This window comes from Stegodyphus dumicola, chromosome 6 (assembly GCF_044657685.1).
Source record: "Stegodyphus dumicola isolate Sdum_Otavi_A_Nest chromosome 6, ASM4465768v1".
Lineage (NCBI taxonomy): Eukaryota > Metazoa > Arthropoda > Arachnida > Araneae > Eresidae > Stegodyphus > Stegodyphus dumicola.
This window is the reverse complement of record NC_140773.1, coordinates 38,227,300-38,251,414: the sequence shown is the minus strand read 5'-3', so window position 1 is coordinate 38,251,414 and position 24,115 is coordinate 38,227,300. Positions and strand designations below refer to the sequence as shown.

Sequence of the window (24,115 nt, the reverse complement as noted above, 5' to 3'; positions counted from 1 at the left end):
TAATCAATGCCACCCTCACGTTGAAGTTGTACTAAATTTAAATAAAAAAGTTATATTTCAAATTTAAAACACTTCGATTTCTAAATTTTAAACATTTCTATTGCTTAGAAATGCAAAAATCAAATGTGTAAAATAAAAGATACATATAAAAATATTTCAGTAGTTTTAATCGCATCACAAATACCTTTTCTCCCCCCCCCCCACTTTTACGGTCGGGAAGAAATCAAAGTGAAATTATGTTTACAAATTATGTTTCAGTGACTTGTTTTATTTTCCCATGTCTTATTTCCTATAGCAGGTAACAATCAAATCCTAAAAAGACTTACAGATATGATAGGACATAACACTGTTCTCTCTACCAAGAATCCATTCCTTGTTCCTATCTATAGGCTTGCTGGTGGGAGCGAAGACGATGATCAGATAACGTTACAATAAACTCCTGCACAATTCATCCCGGTTGACCATTTCATGGAACTGAAATGAAATGAAGAGCAATTTCTTAGATCATTTGAAAAAGTAAAAGCCGGAGAACGTGTCACATCTCCTTTAAACGAAATGATTTGAATAGTCACAAATGCAGATTCTCTTTTGAAACAAATCAAATTATAGAATTTTTTTTTTTTACTTCCAACCGCAGCGTACAAACAGAACAAAACAAAACAGAATGCACACAAAACAAACAGGATATTGTACAAACAATGCAATAGAATGCAGTATTGTGCAAACAGAACTCAGTGAACATATAATGTTAAAAGCCAATATCTCATCATTTGCCCTCCTAGTGCTCCAGTAACTTTGTTGTTGTTACTTATGCTCACTTGTCTGACTGTAAAATCAGCCCAAACCCACAAAATTCCTCTTGGCAAGGAGTGCAAGATACGCCTGTCGTTGGCAACAGCATTGAGCACCTTACAGGTGACGGTGCTATTTAGCTCAGTTCCACCCTCCATTTTGATGGAGAGCACCCCTGGAAGATGGGTCGATGGTCTCCCACCCCTTTCCCCTTCCACCAAGCCACACGAGAGGACTTTCGGCTCGCTGCATATCCAGAGTGTCACCATGTCACGCAGAAACTAAACTTTTACAAACATTCATGCCTTGTCCAAGATTCGAATTCGGGCTCTTCAGCATGGCAGTCGGCCACGCTGACCACTATACCAGTTGGCCGGCCCAATACCTCTTCACCTCAGAGACATGGACGTAATCAAAATTACTTTATTCTAAATGTACTATAGTATACATATTTTAGTTGTATATGTACCTTATTTGTAATATGGAACTATATTGTTGCGTCTGTATGGGTTCGTTATGAATTGTTCGATGAAAAAAATGAATAAAATTTATTATTATCACAAAAAAAAAAAAATGCTTAAATTATCTCAGATATTCCCACACTATCCCAATATCTCAAGCAAATATCTTTTAAACCACTAAAAAGGTTAAAAGTTAGAGAAAGCTAAACAGATTTCACCGCAGCAGTTTTCTAAACAAAACTCATAAAACAACTAACTAAAGAATTGAGAGGTTTTCATGCCGCTCATAAAAGCTTTTTAAATGTACAAGAATTTTTTGACACTTTCTCGAAATCAAAAAGAGATATTTATTTATTAAATGCACATGCTCTTGTATTTTTAATTTTCAGGCATAGCCTTTTCTTAATATTCGTCATGCGCTGCACTGCACGGGGAATAAAACAATTTAATTTATAATTCTACTAACATTAGCTATTTCTATACCAAATCCGTAACAATATGTAATATGTTGTACTTTAAATGCGACATGGTGTATGAACCAAAGTATTATTGTATGGCAATGTACTATCTGCCAAGCCTCTTGTATGGCACTGTATTTCAATCAGCGACTGGTGTTAAGGCCTCTCACCCTTTCCCATACCATCTTGGGATGCTCTGGACAAGGGGAATGCTAATTAATTGCTATTGTAGATGTGCGGTGCTTGTCACCTCAGAGGCTCCATGCAGCACCGGGCACATTACGATAGGGGTCCTGTCCATTTTTCATTTGAGCCACAGCTGGGCAGTTTGGGTTAGTAAAAATACCAGAACAATAGAAGTGGCATGCCCAGTGCTTAAATTGTGGCGGAGCCCAGCTCCGGTGCTTCTAAATTTTTAAGATAAATTACAATTGTAGCCAGAACACACCGGAGCCCTAAATAAGATGAGCTCCAGTACTACTTTTATAAAACTAAACCACAATTTCAAGGACAAAAATTAGAATTCCTAACGTTTTAGTTTAACAATAAGCAGATCTTGCAATACTCTATTTCCCTAGAAATACGAGCTCATGAGAACATGAGACGTTCAAGTAAAGTCCCCTCACTCACAACTCACATGTGGAAACCTTTCCGTTTAAGAAGGGCAATAAATTTGGGGGAGTTTGTTTAGGAACGCGTACATTTCTCGCCATGCCATCTTATCTAGTGCATTCTTATCGATGCTTACAGCTAGTTACCCTTCCAGGAAAGAAAATTTGTGTTCTTAAATGTGCATTAAGTGACAGCGAGTACAGTAAGGGGAAATACTAAGATAAACTGCTCAAGCACATCCTACACATCGTCTTCTCAGAGTATCCACTAATGTAACCAAATACGGGGGTGCAAAAAGCGTAACCAGAACTTCGCATTCATTCTTAACAGATTCAGACTCATTTTACCCCTGACATACATCGCTTGATGGCTATAATTGTTGGCTTTAGTTTTTCCTTATGCAAATTTTGATCGGAGTTCAATCGGTGGTAAGCTAACGTGGTTGCCGCTGATTGGCCGAGTATTATATGTACGCCGGTATTGGCGAATGAGTTATAATGGAGTTAGCATAATGCTAGTTTTCTTTCACTCAAATGATTTTAAATGTAAAGGCTACAGTACTAACTTATTTTATTTTAATTTATGGAATAAAGCATGAATTTTATTTAGATTAGTCTTAGCTTTATTTAAGGGAAGCAAAATATGATTTGCATTTATATCCACTGCCATAAGGGTTATGGGCCCAGAGCCAACAGCTAACCTGTTACCCAGTTCAACTCAGCATTGAATGAATGTAGATGAAGAGGGCCGTTATCCATGAAAAGAAGCTGACCTGTCTTAGAAGTTTGTTCAAGTCGTTGTGCTCACGCTTAATTGAAGATGTCATTACTACCTGAAAGTTTTGAGCTGCTAAACCATGACAACTGGGATCGATGGAAAGTCGATATTAAAATGCTGGTACTGGATAGAAATTGTTGGATCTTCATAGAGGATGAAGAAGAAGAATTAGATAAAAGTACAACAAGACGTGAAAAGCAGGAATTCACACTGAGAGAGAACAGAGCCTCCACTATATTATATTATGGAATTAAAACTGAGTTCAGGCCGCTGATACAAGAATGCTCAAGTGGTAAAGAAGCATGGGAAGTTCTACAGAAGCAATTCGAACTCAAAACAAAAAGAAAGGATAATTCAGTTACTGGATGAATTTTTTAGCATTAGATATACCCCAAATGAAGAAATAGGATTATTCATCGCGAGGATAAAAATGACTGCAAAGTTGGCTGAAGCTGCACACAACTTGCCAGATCTTTTTAAAGGATTTCAGGCAATAAGGAGATTACCCAAGGAATACGCCGGCATTGTACAGTTGATCTAAGGTGGAAGGACGAAGATTTTACGCTGGAAAGAATTGCTGAAGAACTGGTAAGGGAAGAAAGCCGACTTATGGTAAATGCTGATTTAGAAGACAGCAAGGTAAGCGTGTTCAATACTATTAGTTCAAATGCAGGGAAAGATACGCAGGGAAATGGGGAACAAATTCAGAGAAATGGGGAATATGAGAATAGGACCTTGTTTCATTGTCATAAATTTGGACACTTAATCGCTCAATGTGAAGAAAATGTAAGTAAAAATCAGAAATTTAAAATAGACGATAATAATGGACAGTTTAAAGATAAAGAATTAATGTTAGTAGAAAATTATATAACAACTACAGATAAAGGAGGTAACGCAGGTAAATTTAATTGGGTCGTAGATACTGCAGCTACAACTCATTTCTGTAATAATAGAAATTTAATGACAAATTTTGAAGAAATAGTTGATATACGTATGTCTTTAGCTGTAGGAAATTCTGAAAGTAAAGTACAAGGAAAGGGTACCGTCAAATTTGCAGTAAAAGTAGGCAATCGAATAAATTGGATTGAGTTAGATAATGTGTTATATAATCCAAATCTAAAAAGAAATTTACTATCGGGAGCAAGGTTAGAAAAGGCAGGTGTTCATTTTGTGATTTCAAAAGGGAAGATGTGGATATATTTTAATAATTGGGATAGATTATGCTACGCTAAACGATATGACGGACTTTATCACGTAAAACCATTTAGATATGCAACAGATAAAAAGGAAGCTGGTTACGGTACAGAAATTGGAAAGTTAAATAAAGTAGACAATACGATGCTATGGCTTCGGAGATTTAGCCACGTAAATTTTGATTATGTTAAGAATACTAGTAAGAATCAAAGCGTGAAATGGTTACCAGAAATTGAAAAACCAATGGAGAGGTGTGAACCGTGTATTATTGCTAAATCTAGTAGAATAACTTTTAAAACTGTTCCGAAGAGATCAAATAAACCATTGCAGTCGGTTTATTTAGACGTTTGTGGCCCACTCCCAGTTTCATCTAACGGTGGGAGTAAATATTTCCTCACTATTGTGGATGACTATAGTAGATTAGTAACAGTGTATTGTATGAAAAAAAATTAATCATTCTACAACTTTAAGAATTATCATAGGCAAATGGAAAGACTGACGAATAGGAAATTAATAAGTATACGCACCGATAACGGTGAGGAATTCTGCAACAGGCAATTCGAAGGGTACTTAGCCGAAAATGGAATTAGTGTTGAACGCACAAACGCGTACAGCCCAGAAGAGAACAGTGTGTGTGAACATTTTAACCGAACGGCATTAGATGCAGTTAAAGCTATGCTTAATGATGGTAAAATGGGAAAAGAATGGTGGGCAGAAGCTCTTGGCTGTTTCATACATACATGGAACAGAGTATGTCATAAAAGCAACCGAACCCCTTATGAAATGTTTCTAAATAGAAAACCCAATGTTGTTTATTTTAAAATATTTGGTAGTTGACATGCGAAAACAGATTAGAAATAAATTACAAATGAGGTGCAAAGAAGAAATCATGGTAGGATATGTGAAGGAAACTATGGGTTATAGGATATGGCTACCAGAAGAACGCAGATTAATAGAAACCTGTAATGTGAAGTTCGTTGAAAAATTGAATTTGATGATACTTTGATTTCTGTTCCAGGATGCCATTTGCTTCCTGGAACAGAAATCAGACAAAAACTGGGATCGATGGAAAGTCGATATTAAAATGCTGGTACTGGATAGAAATTGTTGGATCTTCATAGAGGACGAAGAAGAAGAATTAGATAAAAGTACAACAAGACGTGAAAAGCAGGAATTCACATTGAGAGAGAACAGAGCCTTCACTACATTATATTATGGAATTAAAACTGAGTTCAGGCTGCTGATACAAGAATGCTCAAGTGGTAAAGAAGCATGGGAAGTTCTACAGAAGCAATTCGAACTCAAAACAAAAAGCAAGGATAATTCAGTTACTGGATGAATTTTTTAGCATTAGATATACCCCAGACAAAAACTAAGTTTAAAAGACTAGAGGAACCTGAGCTATTAGCAGAATCAGATGAAGAACAGGAAACTTCTAGAGAAGAAATAAAGTTCTCAGATGATAAATTTACCCCGAAAGAAGAATCAGACTTAAACTGGCAAAGAAAAGCAGTTAAAAGGCCAGACGGAAGATGTACAGACATATATTATTATGTAGAGGGAACAGACACCCGTTTTAGATCCTATAATGATATTGAAATGTATTGTGAGGCAAGAAATATTAAATTTGAAAAAGATAAGTTTGATTTTATTGGAAAAAACGAATACTCGGGTTAATTTATTATTTATTAATTTTGTAGAAAAGGAGACTAGCTCCGTGTCTGAAGAGGCAAATTCCGTAGAAATTGTTATATCACAAAATTTTAAAGAAGCACGAAAATCAGTAAATGCCGAAGAATGGGATAAGGCAATGAAAGAAGAAATTGACACAATGAAGAAAAGAAAGGTTTGGGAATTAGTCGAAAAGCCAGAAAATAAAACTATGCTAGGAAACAAATTGTTCTATATGCTAAAAAGAAATGAAAAGAATCAAGTGGTTAGATACAAAGCACGTTCAGTAGCACAGGGATTCAGGCAGAAAAGAGGTGAAGATTTTCATGACGTTTACAGTCCTGTAGTAAATTTTTCAATCATAAGAATATTTTTCACTATACTGGTATGTTTATATATGGATGGACTAATTGTCAGTTAAATGTAAAGAATGCATATTTATATGCAAACCTAAATGAAAAATATATATGACCTAACCAAAGGGATTTATTGAAGAGGAAAATAAAGTGTGTTTATTACACAAGGCCATTTACGGTCTACATCAAAGCGGCCATGAATGGTTCTGTGAATTTGAAAGTACTTTAGAAAATCTACATTTTAAGAAAATACAATGGTGTAATTGTGTTTATAAAAGTTCAGATGTAACTCTCTTGTTATATGTAGATGATATTGTGATTTTTAGTAAAGATCAATATGGTATAAAGTAATTTCACAGCTGAGTAAGTTTTTTGATCTTAAAGTATTAGGCAAAACTGAAATGTTACTTAGAATTGAATTCTTAGAGAACGAGAATGGGGTTTTTATATATCAGCAAAAATATATAGAAGAAACTTTTGAAAAATTTAAACATTTTCAGATACCAATAACTTCACTTCCCATAGATAAAAGCATTATTCTTACCAAATTAGATTGTCCATCTACAAGTGCAGAAATTGCGGAAATGCATACATTACCCTTTAGAAATCTGTTGGGATGTTTAGTTCTTGTAGCTAACAGGACAAGGCCTGATATTACATATGCAGTGAATATCTTATCACAGTTTCAGGAGAATCCTGGAATTAGGCATTGGGAAGCATTGTTGAAATTGCTTGGTTATATCAATAGTACTAAATTATATAAATTAAACTTATCGAAGATTAAACATCTAAATTTATATTGTTATTCAGATGCTGATTATGCAAGTAATAGGAATGACAAGTTGTCATTCCTATTATATTTATATTATATTTAGATGGAGTACTGGTAATCTGGAAAACTGTTAAACAAAAAAGTGTAAGTTTATCAACCATGGAAGCGGGGTATATCGCCTTATCTAAAGCAGCGAAGGAATTAATGTGGACAAAAAATGTCTTACAAGATGAAATTTTAAAGTTTAATTTAAGAGAATATAAACTATTTTGTGATAACAAGTCTGCCATTGATTTTTCTAGATCGCCAATAGAAAATCGCCGAACTAAGCAGAGAGACATAAAATATCACTTTATTAGAAGACTAGTAAATGATGGAGTGTTTGACCTTGAATTTATCACCAGTAAATTAAATACTGCGGACTTATTTACAAAAGCGGCGACTGCTGTTAATTTAAGGAAGTTTTGTTTAGATGTTTTCAGTGTTTAAAGACAATAAGTGCTTTCGTATAATAGAATTGAACTATGAACTTCTGTAATTCTATGTAAGTTTTGTTTTTCTATTTGCATGAGGAAAACAGGGCCGTTTGTTGGCTTTAATTTTTCCTTATGCAAATTTTGATCGGAGGTCAATCGGTGGTAAGCTAACATGGTTGCTGCTGATTGGCCGATGACGTCAAGATCTGCGGGTTGGTCGAGTATTATATGTACGTCGGTATCGGCGAATGTGTGTTTTTATGAGTTAGCATAATGCTAGTTTTCTTTCACTCAAATGATTTTAAATGTAAAGGCTACAGTGTTAGCTTATTTTAATTTACGGAATAAAGCATGAATTTTATTTAGATTAGTCTTAGCTTTAAGGGAAGCAAAATATGCTTTGCATTTATCGCCACTGCCAACACTACATATATATAAAGAAGAATGTTTGTGTATTTGTTCGCAATTAACTCAGCTACTACTATAGCTATCGTCACTAAGCTTTCTACAGTTCTTTTTTGGGTCCTGAGAAAGGTCGACATCCACTGCCTCCCCAAAAATAGCTAAAATCTGAGATATTAATTAATTCTGAAAACTCTAATTTTCGACCTCATTTTTTCGAGTAGGAACAATCTCGCACGTTGGAGATAAAAATCTGCTTTCTTTCGAGAAGTGTTGTCACTGCTTGCTTTCAAATCGTAGAGTTTGTTAAAAAAAAAATTTGTAAGTTTTACGATGAAATAAAAATAGCTTTGCTCAACATTAAATACATTTGCTAGCTTTCAAATCGCAGTTTGTTAGTCAAAAATGTGTAAGCGTTACAATATATATATATAAAGAAGAATGTCTGTGTGTGTGTGTTTGTTTGTTCGCATTATTGACTTCTAATAAATTATGATAAACTTTTTGTCACATTTAATGGACTGAAATTGAATATAGGTGACATATTGGATGGAACTTGAGCTTTTACGACCTTTTGATTAGAAAGACGAAGATCATTAAAAACTGTGTGCGATTGTTGCCAATATAATGGGAGAGAATTAGTTTATTTTTCTACAGAAATTTATATTATTCTAAATTTACAAGATACATTATTCTAAATTTAACTTAACTGGCATCGGATACTTCCTCTAGTAAGTAAATAAATAAAAATGACTCATTTATAGTTTTGATCTCTGAAAGAACATGTATAATATGTAAAAAATGCTTTTTTCTCGAAAACGTCTTAGAATAGACTGCTGTTAGTAATTAAAAAGATGTAGAAAGGAAGACAAAATCTTCTCAAACCTCTTTGAGTCAAGCAGAATAAAATATTACGGTAGAATTAAAATATTCTCTCGAGAGGCAATATAAGTGGATAGCTATCTTGGTTAATTCTGACTGCTCTGGTTCATTAAGCCTAATTAGCAAATTCTGTGTTAGGTTTTTGACAAGTGAATGTCAAGCTACTAATTTCTTTTAAATAATGGCCTTCCTTTTTCTTTCCGACATTGAGTTGGAGTTAGATATTTTTCTTAATTATTGGTCAAACAGTTGATTCGAAAAAGAAAACTGAACCAGGAGTTTAATTGCCATCTTGGGGCACGTGAGTGAAAAAGCATTACTACTATTTTTTTTTTTTTTTAAACTGAGGAGGAAGGGAAGTAAATATAAAAATTTAAAAATCTGGAAGCTTTCAGATTTTGCATTACTCCCAAAAGGGCGTTTTTTAAAGTTTTTGTGTGTTACCATTATTTATTAAATATGTTCTTTATAATATAAACAAATTCCAAATTTGGGTATAAAACAAATTCCAAATTTATTCTTCCAGATCCCCATATAGGAATGGAAGACTACGTTATTCAAAATTGGATGTCTCTAGGTACCGTTGTTTTATCACAATGCCAGAAACATACATACATTTGTGCAGATTCGTCATTATTTAATTTTTTTTAAATATAATACAGGGCTCTAATATTTGGTGGCAACAATTTGAAAAGTGATATGCCGTTTATAGTGAATCAACACAAAAATGCCAAAAACGAAATGAATGGCCCTCCTCGGTAAATTCCCCTTTGGGACAATAAAATGAAATAAAACTGAAAGTGTTCAGATTTTAAAGTCACACAAGAGAGTTTATTAAGATTTTCTACACACTCGCTGAGTTCGCAGCTTATTAGTCTGCTCTTGAACTCACTTACATAATTTGTTTTGTTATACACATTGCTTTCTTCGCTTTTACTCCGTGTAAAATTCAATGGTAAAATGACAAAAGTATTATTTTACATTTAATGCAGCATATCTTTAGAATTTCCAATACAGTAACAAGTATTGTTATGCAGTTTCATATTTTTTTCAGTCTTTAATCAGTTCATCATATTAGTATTCAGTTTTGATAGCAAGATGGCTTACAAACATTTTTTTAACATTTTGTTATTAACATTGTGTTATATTGCTATGTGCTAACAATATTGTTAATTTTTTCTTATTGTTGTGTATTAACCTTATCTATTAAATATAAGGTTCTTCACACTTCACCACATAAAATTCAATACCAACGGCAAAATCACTAAATATTTAAAAACAGCATACTTTTAAATTGGTGATACAATGGAAGAAGACGCCATGCATATTTTTATATTTGCTATACTACTTCTATAAAAACTAGTTATCATGAAAAGTTAGAGTCGAATTTGTTTATTAAAATTGAAAGATAAATAACTTCCACTTTTCTGAATGGCAACAGCTTCGCACGCTGGAGACAAAAATATTTAGTTTCGAAGTTTCGCCGTAGGTTCCGTGGTTTCAAATCAATGAGTTCGTTAATGAAAAATTTTAAATTTTAAATGAAAAGTTTTTTAAAATATGAAATAAATAATAAAACAAATTTGAAATTCAAAAATCGGGCGTTCAGGTGCGAATGTTTGCATGCAGGACTACGCTATTCAAAATTTGCAAAAACATATGCTAGTATGCAGCTTTTAAAAATGTGACATTTTTCTGAAGTGTAAGCGGCGTAATTGGGAAGAAAGCAATGCTTAATAACAAAGCTTTAAAAATGGATAACTAGTAGCGAGTGCAAGACTAGATTAATAGACTACAAGCTGAGAGCACAGAAAACCTTAGCAAATTCATTTAAGCGACCGTAAAAATATTAAACCTTACCGAATTTTAATTTCTTCTAAATATATAAAAAAATTTTACACAAGAAGTGCAATATAAAAATGCAAAAGGCAGGAACACAAGAAAACACAACCACGAAAATTACAAAGCACTTAAAACTTCCTCAGAAGATATGTGTTACGTACGAGCCGCTTGCAAAATTTGAAAGCTTTTAATATTCGCTTTAATAAAGTGAAAACTTGATTGTGTTTGCATAGAACCGCTGAAATGCCATACGTTTCATTTTGAAATAACTATCAAAGAAAAACTGATCGCATTGAAGAAGGATTGGTTTTGAACAACAAACATCATTAACATTTCCCTTTTTCTTACCTAGTAGAAGCAGACTTCAGATAAGTCAATAATTTACTGTAGAAACCAAGAAACTATCATGTTAAGCAATTTTATGCTAAATATTTAAAATATTACATCAATACCTCAAGCGCAGCCATCGCGGTAATAAAAATTGAGCCATTGTGCAAATAAAATCTGTGATTCTGTTTCTGAAAACTTGTGTATATTTGTAAAATCAAAAACAATACAAAAAATAATAAGGCAAGAACCTAGTAAACCATTTTTCATATTCTAATTATTAAGTTATTTATGTGCCATAATTTTTATTACATTTATGTGGTATGCTGTATATTATAGAGAAGAATATAAGGGGTTTGCAGAAGAAAACCATACTTTTAAAAGCAGTTGTACAAGTAACAAGTAAAAGGTCATTCTTTCATGGTCAAGACAACAACAATAAGTAAAAGCTGGAAAGCCTTTTAATATTAAAACATATTTTTATTTTTACTTATTACGTGCTCCGCCTTTAGGCATTACACGGAAATGAAGGAATGCCCTGTGGAGGTCATTTTAAGGGAAACTGGCTCGTATCTGCCTTATGCATGGGGAAAACCACGAAAACCACCGGGCAGCTAGCCCGTTTGCTGGGAATCAAACTCCAAAATGAATTACCAGAGTTCAGTGGCTTTTACTGCTCGGCTGCTGGTGGGTCTCTGAACATACTAAGAAGGGTTTTTATGAATTTCAAGAAGAGTTATTCTAGTCTTTTTTTATTCAAGAGAAAATTACTCAACTTCTTTCTATGAATATTTCATGAATCACTCGAATATTTAACTTTTTTAATCAATAACTGGATCTAAATTTTAAAAGTTTAAATAAAACACATCTCCCTATTCGAATGAAACTAAGAAATATTTATCATAATTTAAATTCTCTCGAAAATTAATAAAGTCTTAAATTTCATTGAGTAGTTAATCTAATATAAATGTACTATGACAAAACAATTAATCTACTAAACAAATTAATGTATCATTTAGGAAACGCCTTTTTCATGAAATAAGCTTTTATTTGACTTAAATTTATTTTTAAATCTAATGAGAATATCTTATTTAATTTAAAAAAGGCTCAATAAATATTATTTCCATTTTCAAAGCTGTACCAATACTCCTTTTGACTATTTAATTCCTGATCTTATTTTTAAAAATTATTTGCTATTACAAATGAATTTCTTATGACGTATTTTTCTTTTTAAATATTTCAAATGAAATTTTATACATTATGTGAAAAAGCATTTTTTTTTTTTTTTTTTTTTTTTTTTTTTTTTTTTTTTTTTAATCAATGGATTTCTTCAAAAGCCCATAAATTGCATTTAAATGTGCTCGTGAAACTCTTGTATACTGTAAAATTTATTTTGGTTAGCTTTAATTATCTCATTCATTAATTAAAGGGAAATACATATTATTAATCTACTTGGTTCTATACATTTACAAATGTACACAGTTGTATATTAAGAATTTAATTTCTTAATAATAGGAAAAGTGTTAAAAATTAATATTTAATAATAATGGCACCTGGTGTCAAAACCTGAAGTATTCCTACAGAAAAAATTTCTGTCAAATGTAAATTGCTTTTCATTTGCTATATGAGATTTTTACATAGTAAATAATAAATTGCAATTTATTAAACAGAATGATTTAATGATTTGTAATTATGATTACAAATAATAATCATGCAATTATGATTAAAAATCATTAAATAATCCATAATTAAATGGAAATCATTAAATCATACATAATTAAATGGATTAATAAAATATGTAATTTAATGATTATTTAATAATAAAATGTAATTTATATTAAAGAGCATTATTTCAGTAAACAGGATTTTGACTTAAATGTTCACAAACTTCCCTTAGAAAAGGCTTTACTTATAAAATTACCCAGAAAAGCTACCTTATCTGAGAAGATTTTCAATAAATCTCTATCGATTTTGAGGGCGATCAGGCACAGTCCCTCATCTTCAGGAGTAAAACATTTTTGCGAACATCTCGCTATCTTAAAAATAGCTCTATAAGTCTAAACTGCGTCCTTCAAATTAATCATGCGATCTTACATAACACTTAATGTAGATGCCTCTTGCGAAATCAAAAAGATTGTAAATCAATAGCAATAATAATAAATAATTGTAAATAGAAACTTTTTCTAATTCAAACTGAAACTTTTGACTCCCTTCCTTCTTCCTCTGAATCTTTCTCGCTTTCATCCTAGCAAGACGCTGCTGCAATCATCTAGACTCGCTTTTATTGCCATTGTATCATGTATTGATTAGTGCTCCCTGCTGATGAAAAGTCAATATGGCTGCTCTCTGTGTTATTTTCCCAACATCAGTAGGATCAACAAGATTAATATTATCTCCTGCTTTCCAAAGTATGAAAAATGAGCTCTTGAATAATTTGACCAAGGACTCTTTTTATTGCTAGATTTTACTCAGATAAATACTACAAATGGAAGGATGAATTGATTAAAATTCAGGAAATTTAGTGGTACGGAGGATGCAGAAATCAGTACTCCCAATAATCATAACTCATTATAGCAGCTGAAAGGAAACTGAATGTTACCTGCTATTGTTTTTGTGAGTCAGACAAACTCCGGATGGCAGTCATGGGTACAAAAGTCCACCTGTGGTTTCAAGGTCTATGCTAGAGTGTTGCACTGGCTTGTAAATATTGTCATTTCAGCCTCTCTCCAACTGTTAATTGGTGAGAAATCTTGAACATGCATTGTGCAAAGCAGGAGTTGAACATCCTGTGTATAAAGAATATGTAGGGCAATGTGAGGAACATTGGTTTGCCCATTGTTCTATTGAAAGGAGAGGGGACAGAAGCCCTGAATATATTCATAGCCATGGGCATTAAAACCTCAGTAATATGATAGTGACTGGTAAGAGTACCAGATATGCACACTACAGGTAAACAGGATGTGCATCCAGTGCACCTCATACTGTTGCTGGGCCAGCATAATGATGAAAAATGCAAGCTTCGAATATGCATTCTCCACACATGGATATGACTATCACAACATTTTAAAAGAAAAGTGGGACTTATTCGAAATGGTGACATCACACTTTTCATGAACCTGTGTTTGGTGCTGAACACACCATCAAAGGCATTGATTCCTGTGTCAGAGTGTGAAAGAAAGCTGAAGTAATGCTCACTTTACAAATAATCTACAATGCTTCAGATGCCATTGAGCCATACTTGATGTTAAGCGATATATCCAGTTTCCTATAAAAAATTCCTAACAGTCATGTGGGCAAGATATCTGTCATTTGGGGCAATAGTGAGAGAAGACCAATGAGATTCTCAGGCCAATCTCTGTGGTTCTCCTGGAGTTATTAACTGCAAAGGCTAGCAAAAATCATTAGACCAAAATGATTAGCAGTTGGGATACACAGTAATTCACAATACTGAGTCCCCTTGCAACTGAATTCTGAGACATGTTAGTATGAATTGCTTCTTGTCTTATGAGACATTACATGACCCCCAACCTTCAAAATAACAAGTAAACATAATGTATGGATGAAAAACTGGCATTTTAGTCTGCCTTTTTAAATTACTTTGTAGTGTTATTTACTCTTTCATATAATGTACACATGCTGTGGAATACTGAACATTTGCATATCCCAGCATGTTCTACTTTTTATGCAAATTTCAGATTTGATGTATGATTCTGTCATGGTGTAATGATTCAAATGGCCAACAGCTACAAATAACAGTTCATTACATATAAATTTTACAACCTTGGTAAGCATTTCCAGATAAAAAATCTTCATCTGAAGAAAATACAAATTGCTGTTCCTCGAGCAGTGTTTTTTTCAGTGCCTTTTGATATTAGACAATGATCAAACTATTGAATACACTGAAAACAATACATTCAATACAAAAGCTCTGAAAAGGACTCAGTAGTGAATGGCATTAATTGATTGCAAAAGATGCTTCCTGACCCAGTTAAAGCAACACCTCTAACAGTTTAGAAACTCAACAAATTAAAAACAGCTTAGGAAATTATTTAGGACATTACTACTTAAATAATTATTTAACTCATAATTATTAATTTAATGCAATTCTAATTCTAGAAAAGACTGGTCCAAATTCTAGAACCAAGTGCTTTTGTTAGATCAAATTGAGTCGATTTTATGTCAATTTTCGGCAATGACTCCCCAAGTCTCTGGGCTCATTCCAATGAAGGCCAGGAAAACACTAAAATTATCATAAAAGGCACAAGGATTTTTATGTGCTGTAAGTTTTAGAAATTATATTAAGAAGTGGAATATTCCACAGATATACTTTACACTTATTGTTTTGGGCAGTATGCTAATATCCCATGTTACGATTGCCCTGTTTGTTAGTGATAAAGAATGAAAAAAAAAAAATTGTGCTAAGTTTAAAGCTTATTTTAAAATAAGTTTCATTTCTCAGCTTGATGTGTAATTAATTTAGTCACCGTTATGGATTTAAGCACCCAGCAAGTATCTGACCTTTGGAGGGTAAGAAAAAGTTTATTTTGAATGTAGTAGTTGATTAAAATTGGCAAAATTGATTCATAGCTGTAATCAGAAAGAAAATAAATATTGGAAATCAAAGGAAAAAACTTGTTTTCCTATTTGGGTAAGAAAATGTTCAACACATTGCAGAAAAATGTGTGTAGCTACTAAACATATTTTCCTGATAAATGAGCAAGAGCAAAAAATTACTTCTTTGTGTTTATTATGAATGTGCGAAATGTGAAAAAATGAACACGTGAAAAAAAATGTGTGTAGCTACTAAACATATTTTCCTGATAAATGAGCAAGAGCAAAAAATTACTTCTTTGTGTTTATTACTATGTGATTTTATGAATTAAGAAATGTGAAATATTATTAAATTACTTCAAACACTACTTTCTACCCTAAATCTGGTTTACTAATTTTAAAGATAATATTTATTACTTTTCAATCCTCTTCAGCTCCAATATGTGTCTCCTACTAACAAGAAATTAGCCACCCCTTTTTACTGCATTGTCTTCTTCATATAAATGCAATTTTATATACTAATTCCAGCTATTACATTATAAAGAATTTAGTCTACGGAAAAGTCACTTCATGTTCTCATTATGCTGCCAGAGTATAACTTTGAAATTTTAAATGAAAAAACTGAGAATGCAAATGTCCTTTTAAAACAAATGCTAACAAAATGCAAAAAAGAAAACTCTATTATAATACAGAAATAAAAAAACTGCAAGTAACTTCTTTTCTTGATATTTTCTGTCACATTGCAAATATTAAGTAAATCTTTCATTTTCTAAAGTATTAATCCTAGAAATGATTTCCAGTTACAGAAGTTTTTAAAATAAGATAGAGAAAGTTATTGAAATAAATTCAATTATGTATATCAAAGAAGTCTATAAATATAAAATCAAATATTGTATATGGTATCGGTAGCACAAAAATTCCAAGTAAAATATTCATTATGCCTAATCATGTATATATGCATGTATGTAGGTGGGTACCTATATATTTATTTAAACACATAAATATGGCTGACAAATTCACAAAAATATTCAAGAATGAATTTTCTGACTTAGATACCATTTCAATGCTTAAATTTTCAAACAAATTTAGGGAGCATTTAAAAGACAAAAATGCTTGTTCGGCAATTAATGGTTCTATATTATAAAATGGTATCATATGTTATGAAATTTGTAGCTTGCCCACTGAATTCTTACATCACATAGAATTCAATAGTAGATTCACATTTAGAATTCTCAATAGTGTGTTAAATGTTGCCATAAATTTTCCTACTTTCTATTGTCATTTCTGAATTCATCATATCAATGCATAGCTTTCTTAACAAAATGACCTGCACAACTATCTTTGTCTTTTTAACTTTATTATTAAGCATCCCTTTCTTTGCACTTACCCCACACAAAATTCAATAACAAAATCACAAAATTTTTAAAAACAGCATATCATTAGGATTCCTGATATAGTATTAAGTGTTGCCAAAATATTTTTTTTAATTCCCTATATCATTTCTTTCAAAATAATACATAACAATAACATTTAGAGGCAGTATCATTTTATTTGAAAAGTAATGTGAACATAAAAGTGGTGCGGAGAAGAATGAGAAGCGAGCACATCTGGCGATAGTAAAAAATTAAAAATAGAAACATCTACATAAACCTACCATCCCAGAGTTCAGTTTTTACTATAAAAATAACCATTTCTCTCATAAAATGAGTCAATGGTTAATAATTTAACTTAAATGGGCAACACAATACCTAACAGAACTTAAAAATACACTCAATTTTCTCACCTCAGAGTATGGCCCAAACCACCAGTTTGTAGGATCAAGTTCCTTGCTCTCAAATCATCCAATAACTCAAATGCATTGATTTCAGAACCATCAATAGAAATGTCATCATCTAATGCAGGCATCTTCAAAGAAACCTGATGGTTGCCACCAACGACTTCCAGTTGATGCCATTCTCAGGAAGAACTATAGGATAAACATGAGCATGAGAATAATTCAGTTCATGTAGTAGATGCCATTGTATGCCTGAGAAATGAGCAAAATAATTGAAAATTTTAAAAAATTAATAAAAAGTGATATAACTAAATATTACTGAAATAGTGAAACCATTTTAATGCATTAAAATATTTTTTGTGCGTATGTGTGTACTTATAAATATTTATGGGGCAAGAAAATAAAAATTCAGCACTAGAAATTGATGGATGATTGTCAATCAAATGGTAACTTTAATGTACATTTTAAATTGCAACAATGTATTGTTCAGTTAATGAAGCAAAGAGAACTTGAATGATTCTTCTTTTTAGTGGCAACCAAATTGCTGATAAAAAATCTGAAATTTTAACAACTGTTTCTATGCAGTGGTTTTATTGTTATATATAAATACCAGCATTTAGTTACTTTCTTCAAGTGTCTTCTCATAACAATGAAGCAGGAAATGAAATAAGAACTGGATAATAACAAAATCCTTCATATGCAGAAAAGGTTTCATTCACCTTTTTTGTATATTATATGCACAATGAAGTGCATATGCATATCTACACAATGCTATTCATCCCTAAGGATAAATATCATTATGCAGATATTCTGGTACTGCTGCCTCATTTTTGAACATGTGAAGATATTCCCATAGGATATGCACAAGTGTAAGTTTAGCATCTTGAAGCAATTGCTAAAAATCCTGATCATTTAAGAAGCAATCTTGAATGATCATGATCTTTGTAGTCTCAGCCATAATCATGTGTAGCCAATAACACTAAACCTTAGTTCAGGTGATCACCTAACTACATGAGCAATCCAGACAGGGCGCCTCATTTAGTTGACTCTTTACACCTGATTAGATAAATTGTGACTACTTATTTCTTTGTACAGACTTCAGAAGCCAAAGAACTGTGATAGTACCACATCCAACAGCATGCCACTGTATCAGCATCTGCCTTCTACGAGTTGTAGAACACAATGACTGGTTCATTGATGAATGGAAGCAAGTGACATGCAGGTATGAGTCTTGATTCCAAATGCATTAAGCTGACTTTAAGGTTAGAAATACGGTACTATCCTTATAAAGCCAAACTTCCAATGTGCCAGTCTGAAAATGGACAAGGTCATGATGATTGTGATGATTCAGTGATGGTTCGAGACAGCTTCCTTGACAATGTTTGGGATCTTTGCTATTTGAACCAACAAGTATGTGAAACTGCTCAAAAGTCACATTTCTTATCACTTTTCTGCTATCTGGATGAAAATAGAGTGCTCCAAAAAGACAATTTCTCTTCTGAGGAGCATTTTACAGAATTCTCTTTTCTGAAATGGCCACCAAGAACCCAAACTTATTAAATGATTTGGTATATCTTGAAGGAAGAGGTGTGATCCAATCATCCAACATCACAGTGTTCTTAATTTATTCATGGGAAATCCTAGATGTTTGGCACGGCTTACCCCTGAAACATTTCTGCTGACTTTTTGAAAGTAAGCCTCAGCATGTGATAGACATTGTCAGGGTTAACAGAGAAATAACTTATTACTAATCAAGTATCCGTAATACAGTGACACTTCAGCAGACATGTTATGATTACGTGAATACTATGTATAATATTTTAATAATTATAAATGCATTACTTAATAATTTCTTTAAAGTAAAGGAAGAATGGCATTATGTAAAAATAATGGAATAACTCAAAAACATTTTCAAGCATTTAAATAATATCTCATGTAATATTCAATTTGATAAAACATATTTACCTCCATTTGTAAAAAATTGTAAGTATGCACTGTGGTTCCTAGAAGTTGCACCAATGCATGCCAGATTGTCTCCATATCTTCCAATTCGTACAATAAATCTAATGAATCAAAAAAAAAAAAAAAAAAAAGTTTTCCTCTTCTCCAAGTTATCCATATGAACAACTTTACCTGAATGTCTGCTTTTCTCAGTTTTTTGCTCATTTGGTCAAAAACTGTTAAATTTGGCATATTAATGGACAGTAATTCTTTCTTTGATAGAACAGTCAAAAATCTCTAAAATACAATTCATATGAATTTGATCATGTTTAGAATAAATTTTAGTTTATAATTAAAATTAAAGAAATACGTCTTAAGTTTGGCTATAGTATTTCAAGCAAGAAATTATCCAACAATGATGAGATACATTTATATGAATTTGAGATAGATTAACTGTATCACTTGTCAAATTGTTGCCACCAAATATTAGCATCCTGTATAATAAAGAAGGATCTACATGAATTTATGCATGTTTCTTGCATTGTGAAAAAACAACCGTAGAGCAATCAAATACTAAATAATGCAGTCCTCCACCCAAACATGTGCATCTGGAAGTCCAAAATTTGAATTTGTTTTATTATCTATTTCATGTTTTACAAAAATTTAATATATTTTTGGTTAACAGACTCAATGATTTCAAACCAAGCAGTGGCAACACCGTACGAGTTTGGTGTTTGGCTGCTTTTAAATATCTTGCGATTTTGCTGTCAAATTGAATTTAATGTGGTAAAACTGAATACTGATATACAGCTGATATAATAAACTGAGAAAAGACTGAAAAAAATTGAAAAATTGCAGAATGTATTCCTAATATATGTCTTTTATACTGTCTCAACAGTTAAAGCCCATTCTAAAAACAATTTGCTCAAAGTCCAGAAATGAATTTTCTGGTCTTTTATTAATACTTCAAAAATTTAATGTATTTTATGCATTTTGAAATTATAATATGCATTAATATACAATGAAAAACGAAGTTGATGATACGTATAAACAAGCATCATAGCATGATATTTGAATTATACATTTAACTTAGTTATATATTTAATTATACAAATTAAACTACTGCTTATTATAAAGAAAACTATACAGTCAAAAGTCTTTAATCCGGACTCGTCGGGACTTCGGCGATTCCGGATTATCGATTTTTCCGGATTATAGATCATCAGTTTAAATCTGGTAAGATGGCATGCAGAAATTATAAAATTAAAAATATGAAACCGTAATTTATAAAATAATGAGCAATTATGATCTAAAGGGTATGAAAATTTACCAAAAAAGAAGCCTAATATTTATTTGTTTACTTTATTAAACATTTCTTTCAACGCGTGGATGCGTAAAGCATACCTTACGCATAGCCGAAATTAGAAAATTGCAACCAGAAAACTATTTGATTTGTATTCATGGTATTTATAATGACGAGGAATTTGATTTAAATCATATCAAAGACGGAGTACATCGAAATTAAATACTACATTTAGTAAGGAATTATAAGCCGAATAAAATAAAAACATCTGCTCTGAAGATAACGATAGTGTTGACAAATCAACTTCCAGTTCATTGCGCGCCGGCCGTGATGTCTCCCCCCCCCGCGCACAGCAGCGTGAAATTGATAAACAGATTTCGGAACGGTTAGATAAACAAAGAATGTGCCTTTATCCATTTTTTTTAGCAATTCGTTTTTTGTTTGATGGACATCGAAACATACTTTCGTTTTCTAGATCCTTTGGGAGCTCCAGCATCGGAAATTCTATTTGACATAATCAAAAGTTCAAGCTTACTTTTAGAAAATTGCTCTTACAGTCTTCAAAAAATAATAAGCCGGATCCAATTCGAAGATTAAGGAACAACGCAATCATCAACATTAACTGAAATAGATAATTAGATAATTTTAGCTTATAGCGTCCGTTATACATTAAACGTGCACGCAAAAACGTATTCTGCACTTGCGCAGACGCATATGCGCAGTCGTAAATGTCTTGGGCGCACGAGTAAAACGCCTATGCGCATGCGTCAATGCGGCGCATGCGCAGAAAGATTTTAGCTTTGAGGTCCGGATTATGGGTGTCCGAATTAACGACTTTTGACTGTATTTAAGGAGGCAAAGAGTTGCATGTGGCTGTTCAGTTTACTGGAGGAAATTTTGATGAATTATAAAATTTCTGACCACACCCCAAATTATGACAAAAACTTAACAGTGCTTTGTATTTTCAGTTTGTTTGTTTAATGGTTTTTATGGGGAAGCACAATATTCTTAAAGTGAAGATGCCTTAATGGAAGACCTTTTAAGGGAAACTGTCTCCCACTCACATTACACAAGGAGAAAAGTAAGAAAATGCCCATGTAGCTAGTTAATTTGGGAGCATCGCATTTTCTGAACTGACGAAAATTTTAACAAACTGAAATGAAATTTCAGAAACATTTCCCTTGCAAAATGCGTAAAAGAAAAATTAATCTTATCCCTTAGACACATTTTTTAGTAACTTTGCTACTCAGTCATTTGAGCAGCTTTCTCATTTTATTGGAATGTTTGTATAATTAATCAAACATTTTATTTTGTGTTATATTCATATTTTACATATTTTTCATTTAAAATTTCATATATTTTTCGGTTTTCCCATGAAAAATGAGTTCAAATCAAAATTCCAAATTGTCTCACATGTTGAACTCACAATATGATCTCACAAGCTTTTGAGATTATGTTTTAATACTATTTATAATGTCTTTAAAGCTTTAACTATTCTAATTAATGCTGAAAGCAATGAAAATATTCACACAGATAATATTTGAACTGAAATAGAATGAACTGCCAATGTACAATTACTTTATCCACTTGATTTATGACACATAAATAAATTTGTGTTAACAGTTGAATATTCATCCAGAAAGTTGTATTTGTCAGCAATTTTCAAATGTATTTTATTTTTATTGCACGCAAACATTTGGTCATGAACCTCAGTAGTAATTTCTGCTTAATTAATTTATTGCGTTCATACATGTACTGAATTACAAAAGCCCTAATATAATATATTTAAAAGAAACAGTAGACTACATATATAGTATCTAACACAGAAATATCAAATATGAGATTAAACTACAAAGTCAGAATGTAGCCATTTGCCATGTATGTTATGCTTGCTGTTTCATTTCATTTTAAAATAATAATTTAGAGGTATATGCATCAGTGAAATTTTTTTTTATAATTTATCCTATGAAATTTAATTTAATTAAATAACTGCAAATTAAAATGAAAGTACTGTCTTCCAGGAATAGAATTTGAATTTACTGTTGTCTAATCATTTTTTAAAATAGTATGTTGAAGACAGAAATCTCAAGCTAGCTGAATAAACTAATTACTTTTAAAACTTATTAAGGAAGAGAGTTATTTATAAATCCATGCATTTTAGCTTTCTTTAAGTTAATTTGTCTAGATTCTTTTTAAATCAAAATTATATAGAATAACATGTTTAATTTTTCCTCTTCAAGTACGAACGCGAGTAAAATGCAAATAGAAGAAAACACAAATAGCCTGCTCTGTAGAGGCTAAAAGTTACCGCTGTTAATTAATATGCAAAATTTGGCAAATAGTTGCCAAATATAAGCCAGTTGAAGACATGCAACTTAAGCAAAAGTTAACACTCAAGTAAGACAGGTAGAGATGCAAGATATTTTCTCAATGGAAAGGTATTATTTACTTGCAACCTGCCTCATTTCCCTTTCTGTGTGTGGGGGGAGGGAGAGAAATTTTTGCTCTGAGTATACTAATTTCCCTTTCGGCTAATCTTCCACTGACTGAAAAGACACCAAATCATTCAAAATATCTCACCAATGTTCAGAAAAAATATGTTTTCTGTAATATGCAGAAACCGGTTTATTTGATTATGACAAAGCATGTCTATGTGCATATATCCCAAAACTAAAGAAACAATTAGAAATAAAATTAATCAGTCCATTTTATAAAAAGAGCCATAAAGAAAAAGGTGTTACTTAGTCTTCGGTGTCTGAAAGAGTATTGCTTGGCAGCATTGTTTTACGCCAAGCAGAGTTTGGCTTTAGTGTAACCCTAAAGTTATTTCGTTTTTGCCTTATTAGTATGTATGATTTTTGACTTGATGTGGGAGCATATGGTTGTTCGCTTTTAACTAAGTTACATAGGTAACTATAAGCACATGCGTGTGCTAGTATTCAATAATGTTGTTTTTGTTAAAATAAATTTGTTATTGTTAATATTACAGTCCACTTACTGAAGTTAAGTTTCATTAAATAAGTTGGAGCAGGAACAGCATCTCATAAATCTAAATCAACTGCCACCAGAATTCTTGGGCCTGGACCACAGAAAACAACAGCAGTATCTTCCACAAGAACAGAACACAGGTATGCTATTCTTCCACCTACTACATAATTGCAATATGTTGGATCAAGACTTGCTTCATGGAAACTTTCTTTTAGAAATGTCTAAAATAAAAGAAATAATAATAATAAATATTTCCACCTTAAATATACAATGAAAGACACAGTATTAATAAACATTAATTCCCTTTTGTATACTAAATTTTTTGATGAAGCAAGTTCTAATCAGATTCAGCAAAGCCACACAAATATTTCCACAAAAATAATTATTATGTTATTATTATTTGCGGGTAAACAGCCTCAAATATTTAAATAAAGCATACAACTAAGAGGTCCATGATGAGTAAACCAGGTGTAATTATGAGTGTATGAGGGTAAATTTACGTATAATAATTTTTATCAGTTTTTATTTATTTACGG

General features: G+C 32.1%; 2 long non-coding RNA genes across 5 annotated transcripts in view; one reads left to right on the top strand and one right to left on the bottom strand.

The window, feature by feature from the left end:
* Positions 1 to 23,719, top strand: part of LOC146996694 (uncharacterized) — an 86,102-nt gene extending 62,383 nt beyond the window's left edge. Inside the window, exon 3 of the long non-coding RNA XR_015041621.1 lies at positions 23,581 to 23,719. This is a non-coding gene — a long non-coding RNA (uncharacterized LOC146996694). The remainder of the gene's footprint in view (positions 1 to 23,580) is intronic.
* LOC118180704 (uncharacterized) overlaps positions 1 to 23,730 on the bottom strand; it is a 30,272-nt gene extending 6,542 nt beyond the window's left edge. Inside the window, exons 1-5 of one of the 4 annotated variants that reach the window (XR_015041614.1) lie at positions 23,590 to 23,727; positions 19,313 to 19,410; positions 17,357 to 17,539; positions 6,919 to 7,017; positions 327 to 474 (exon numbers count right to left, since the gene is read on the bottom strand). This is a non-coding gene — a long non-coding RNA (uncharacterized LOC118180704). Of the gene's footprint in view, positions 1 to 326; positions 475 to 6,918; positions 7,018 to 17,356; positions 17,540 to 19,312; positions 19,411 to 23,589 lie in introns of all 4 variants that reach the window. The other 3 variants (XR_015041613.1, XR_015041616.1, XR_015041615.1) reach the window with 3 other exon arrangements.
* Between the last annotated feature and the right edge of the window lie 385 nt (positions 23,731 to 24,115).